A 6,154-nucleotide genomic window follows, 5' to 3' on the forward strand; every position below is an offset into this window, starting at 1 on the left:
GGGATCGCGGGTGGATTTAGCGGAGGGATCCGAGACGGGCTCGTCCTTTTCTCGGTCCTCACCCGCTAGATCCGTGGCTCTCTCTCAGTGTTCGGAAGCCCGCGCTGCGGTTTCTTCCCACCCCCACAGAGAGAGAGAGCCAGACGCTTCATCTATCTTCCTCAGAGGAGGTGGATGTGATGAGTGTCCAGACAGAGGAGACTGTGGACTCGCCACCAGAGTCCCTCGCGTATGAGGTGTGATTCGTTATTATGGGGTGTGTTTCGTGCATTCGCCAAAATAAAATATATCTGCCGGGATGGGGTCTGTCTGTTGCTAGTAGCACCGTTCTGGCTGGCCCGAGTATGGTTCTCGGACTTGGTGTCCCTCCTCGACGGCTCTCCGCTGGAGATTCCGATTTTATATATTTTTTTACATTTTACCTTATTTGTATATTTGTATAGTTGTATTTTTATACTTAATCTGTATATCTGTATTTATGTTCTACTGTTAGTGTTATCTGTATGCACCAAGGGTCTGAGAGTAACGCAATTTCAATTCTCTGTGTGTATGTGCTGTACATGTGGAAGAATTGACAATAAAGCAGACTTGACTTGACTTGAATATACACTCTTTTATACACTCTTTACTCTTCATTCAATGTACATATTATTTCTATTTATGTCTATTTTTATATTTATTTATTTTTACTTTTATTGTTCTCACAATTACCTATACTGATTTGTCATTCCAATTTAACCAAAAATATGTACATAAATCATGTATACAAAGCACATTTATTAGCAGGCACAACACAAAGCAGCCAGTAGGGTTAATATCTCAGCCAAACATTTAATGTTTCAAAGCAACAGCGCACACACAAATCTCTCTCTCAGCATTTAATGGACAAACAAAGACTAACAGTTTTACTTCTTGTCTGCTGACACCCGTCCAAGCAGCCCACTTCCCGCGGGGGCACCACCAAGGCCACGCATAACCAACCTACAAGCAGCTCCTCTGCTCCCCCAAGCACCCCCGCATGGGAAGTGGCAACCACAGGCTTTTTATGCCTCTCTTAGGCACTGTGCACCTCTTATGACCTCAAATCTCTTATCAATCTTCCGCATGTGCGACTTTTGAAATCTGGAACTCTTTAATTACTACTTACTTTATATTTATTCAATTTAAACTAAATTTCTTAGATTAGATTTTGGTAAAGGCCTGTCTTAGAACACCATTACAGGCCTGACCTTAGCAAACCATGCAAACATTCCTATATCTAATATAAGCAAAAAACTTGCTTACCTCTTTTTTTATTTGTTTGCGTATCAACAGGCCTTCACCTGCGACGGCTCTCGTCGACGCCGAGCTTCAGGCCAATCCTGTTCGTGACGCCAATGTGTTGTGGAACAAACAATGGTCTTCTCAAAGTCGTAAAATAAAACTCAAGAAACAGAGTTCCAGATGTCAAAATAACACTTTGTTGAACACAGCAACAAAGCTACATACGTAACCTAGAGTTTTTCCTCTACAGTGCTCACTTGCTTACTCTATATTGCAATATATATCATATTCAGAAATCTGCTAATATTGTAGGTTCTGGTGGTGATTATTGCAATTCAGGAATGTGATTCCTCTTCAGCTACTTACTTGTCAGATGTAAAATAAAAAGATTCTGCTCTGTTATTCCCAACGAAGGGTGAATTAATCTAGGTATGTAGCCACAAGCTGGTTTTTCAATTAACCACTTCGTCTAATCTTTTCTTTTTTCTTGATCCACTAAAATTGTTACTTGTTTATTGATTGGTGCTTTCTTTATTTTTAAATAATTTACTTAATTCATAAATCCCCTTTTGACCTCTCTTAATGTCTTTTTTTAATTCGCTTTTCTCCTATCTTCTCTATTTAGCCTAAAACTCCTTCTAGCAAAAAATCTCTCAGAGTCCATATTAATTCAGTGCAACGCAAAGAAGAGGCTCACATAATCTCATTCACACACACACAGAGGTCTCTCACTCTCTTCTTGCAGCCCCTCTGTCCTCTGTCACAGACATACTTGGTTCATGCGCTCATTCTTACTATAGGAGAGAAACAAAAACTTTTCAATGTTTTTTACTTTATATATGGTGACAATTTGGAAAATGCTCAAATGTGACCCTGGACCACAAAACCAGTCATAAGGGTGAATTTTCCGAAATAGTTATACATAATCTGTAAGATGAATAAATAAGCTTTCCATTGATGTATGGATTGTTAGGATATGACAATAGTTGGCCGAGATACAACTATTTGAAAATCTGGAATCTGAGGGTGCAAAAAAATCAAAATATTGAGAAAATCGCCTTTAATAAAGTTGTCCAAATTAAGTTTTCAGCAATTCATATTACTAATCAAAAATTAAGTTTTGATACAATGGTCTTCTCAAAGTCGTAAAATAAAACTCAAGAAACAGAGTTCCAGATGTCAAAATAACACTTTGTTGAACACAGCAACAAAGCCGAGATGACAGCCACCACATCTGAGTCTTTGTCTGTCCAGGCAGCCACACTTATACCTTGTTCTTATCAGTCTTTTTAACCAAAAATTGACAACTTTGCCTCTGATTGGTTTTACCCCATTAGTTTTGCTGCAATGAATTTATACTCCTCTTGGTTTCTTTTCTAATCGTAGACTCCCGCTGGTTTGAACCATTTTCCATTTCAACCTCAGTCTCATCTTCTCTCCGTAGATGCAGGTGTCCTCATGGCCATTTATCATACTTGTTTGTTCCATCCTTGACATATTCTTTGAAGTCACCCAAAGTTCACTAGTTCATTCCAGTTCATTGGTGCTGCCCAATGGAAAGTACCATACTTGCCCAGTAGGGGGCACCTAAGACTCACAGCCTATTTTAAGACTTCCAATATTGAATTAATCATTAAAACAATCACCATATTGATTGTAATTATTACCATACATAATATTTTTTAGTAAAAATTCACAACATTCTCTGCAACAGATTTGAGTTAAAATTATGCTTCTAATTGTAATAATTTTGCTTAATACAGTTAATTTTAAGAGATGTCTTTTTTAGTGGACTTACATGAAATAAGTTCAGAGTACTAATATGTTCACATGATAAATATTAGTATATAATTATAATTATATAGTTTATAAACAAATTGCAGTTGGCCAATTTAAGGCAGTAAGTTTCTGCAAATTACACGAAAAAATAAATGTGGTTTTAATATAGCGCAGTACAGTACTGTGCTGTAAAGCAGGTAAACTGAGAACTGTAAATTAACAGTAAACTACAGGCAAATGTGCTGCCAGTATTTTACCATTACTTTATAGGCAATTAATTTATAGACAATTTTTACCACAATGCAATTCTAAATACTGTAAAATAACTAAAAATAAACAGTACTTTGAAGGTGAAGCTGATGCCAGTCAATTACTGCAAATTTACAGTGAAAAGTTTTACAGTGTAGGAGTCGCTGGTTTCTTTGCTTTCTAGGGCCTTTTCATTTTCTTTTTAGCAGCAGGTTTCTTTACCTTCTTCAGGGATTTCTTAGCGGCGGGCTTCTTCGCTGCTGAGGTTTTGGGCTTTTTAGTGGCGGCAGGTTTCTTGGCTGCGGGTTTCTTGGCTTTAGGAGTGGCTTTCTTGGCGGGTTTTGTCTTGGTCTCGGCTTGTTTCTAATAATCAATAGAGCCGATTTCTTGTAATGTTCTTAGTTTTAAAATAATTGTTCTAGTTTCTCTCACACTCTCTCTCTCCATTCACACAACTCACACGGCAATACACACACATGCTAGTGGCAGCTCTGTCCCCCTTACACTCTCTCTCCCTTGCTCCACACACATGCATCACACAAGTCTCAAACCCAAGTCAAAGCCATTTATTTACCATGCCATAGAAGCCACAAACAGACATAAAAACATTTACATTCATGCACAGCTCATCACAGCCAGCGCAGTAAGTACCTCAGCCAAATGACTAATACAACACACCTAACAATACTAAAACAACCCAGAAACACACACACACACACAGACACACACACAGCTGCTCTGTTCTCCTTCTCCCTGCACTTCTGCTTTTGCTTTCACTCTTTGCTGGCACTCACAGAGACACTTTCACTCTCACACACACAGAGGTTCCTCGCTTACACACACACAGCTGCTCCTTCACTCCCACTCAGTGCTTCCACTCTCACTCCCTCCGTCACACACACACAGATCAGATGAGAGAGAAACACCAATCAGCCTTGGTCTCTCTCTCTCTCTCTCTCTCTTACTCTAGGAATGAAAAACCAGTAACTTTTTACTTTTTCCTTTAACAATGATTGTGTTTCACAATTTGGATCACAGTGTCGGCAACTTGGATGAGATCCAAACAGTCGACAAAGCCATTTTTTTTAAATATTCTTTGTTCATTTCTTTCAACTCTTAGAATAAGTTCGCCATTCTGACAAAATGGCGGCGCGTTCACACGCTGCGGCTTCTCTCTCTCCCGATAGAAAGGTGTTTTCGTGTTTTTTGTCTTGTGAGTCGCAGTGTTTTTGTACGTATTCGTCGCGTCTATCTGTCTCTAAGCGCGCATACAGTCGTGAGTTTCTGTCTTGGTCTCGGCTTGTTTCTTGCTGAGCTTGAATGAGCTGAAGGCGCCGGTTCCTTTGGTCTGGACCAGGGTGCCTTTCCTCTCATTAGATGCGGACACAGTCTTGACGATGAGCTTGCTTGGGCCCATTGTCTTGTGTTTAGCTGCTGATATCTTCTTGGCTGCTTTGGTCTCAGCAGCTGCTGGATCGGTTTCTGCCATGATCTCTATGAATGAAAAACATTGTTATTGTATTTTTTTGCTAATTGAAAAGCCTCCCGTGGACTGGTGTTGAAAATGAGCATGTGTGCTAAAACACTTAAGCAAGTGCATATGGTTCATCCAATGTAACTGTGATATCCATGTCAAATAAAAAAATATATATATAATAATAATCTGAACTCTGACTGTGATCACCAATGAGCTGCTGCAGGGCGGCGCTGCACATTTAACCACAGCATGAGAACCATGTAGACTCAATCAGCTCTGCTCAGTGCAGGGGTGTCCAATCCTGCTTCTGGAGGGCCACTGTCCTGCAGAGTATTTCCCTCCAGATTTTTCCTCTGAAAGATTGCTGCATCACTTTGTTATGCTTTTAAAATGTACGAAATAGTATCTTCCATTGTTTTTCATATTATAGAACTGAGAGAAAAACGAAGTGAGGAAATTTTCAGACAACAACTGAAACGTGAGACTTCCTTCCCCAATCATCGCCGACTTGTACGTGTCCGTTAACAAGGTTAAAGTTAACCCTATAGCGCTCTCTACGGGTTACGTAGCACTAAACTTACTGGTAAAGTGTTATGTCAGAATAAAAATGCAAGTAATTCATAAGCATTTAATTACTTAATAAAAACTTGCTAGTTTTATTTTTTTAAATATGTATTAGTTGTGCATACATTAACTCTACTAATGTACAAAATGTCACCTGCTCCATCATTTTGAATCACGTTGGGTTAGATACCCTTAAAAATCTAACTCTTCCATGATTTGGGGTAAAATTATGAATTTGCATATATATTAATGAGATCTTATACATTTTTTTTTTTCAGTACTGAGTACTTTCAGTACCATCCAGTACTGCCGCATCAACCATCACATCCCGGTCCTATCCATTTTCTTTGATGGAGTTAGTGGTGTGAGACCAGACAAAGACTTAAAGGCTGACACTGACAAATCTCTTCCCATTCCTTTGTGACCATTATGATCATGGCTGGGGCCTTGAGCTTGAAGTGCTTGTTTTTGTGTTCTGGTTGGCCAACGCAACTTCCTATTGGGTAGTATCCAGAGCCTTTAACATAAACCCACTCCACCGTCCATGGCATTGTTCACCGTGTCGCAAGTACGATTGTGAGCAAAAGAGCCCAAGTAATTCATTTCCCAGGAATTGCAGGATATTGGAGATGGATTTTCACACCTCAGAGGATCTGCAGCTTTCAATGGCTGCCATCTGAGAATCAAGCACCAGATGCTCAACTGTTTTACTCAATTCAAATTCAAGCAGTTTGTGACCATAAAGGAAAGCTTTTAGACATCTTTGTAAGCTACCCAGGGTCAGTCCACGACTCAAGAGTTTTCAAAACAGCCCACTGTTTT

This window comes from Sinocyclocheilus anshuiensis, unplaced genomic scaffold, assembly GCF_001515605.1.
Source record: "Sinocyclocheilus anshuiensis isolate Anshui unplaced genomic scaffold, SAMN03320099.WGS_v1.1 scaffold1909, whole genome shotgun sequence".
NCBI lineage: Eukaryota > Metazoa > Chordata > Actinopteri > Cypriniformes > Cyprinidae > Sinocyclocheilus > Sinocyclocheilus anshuiensis.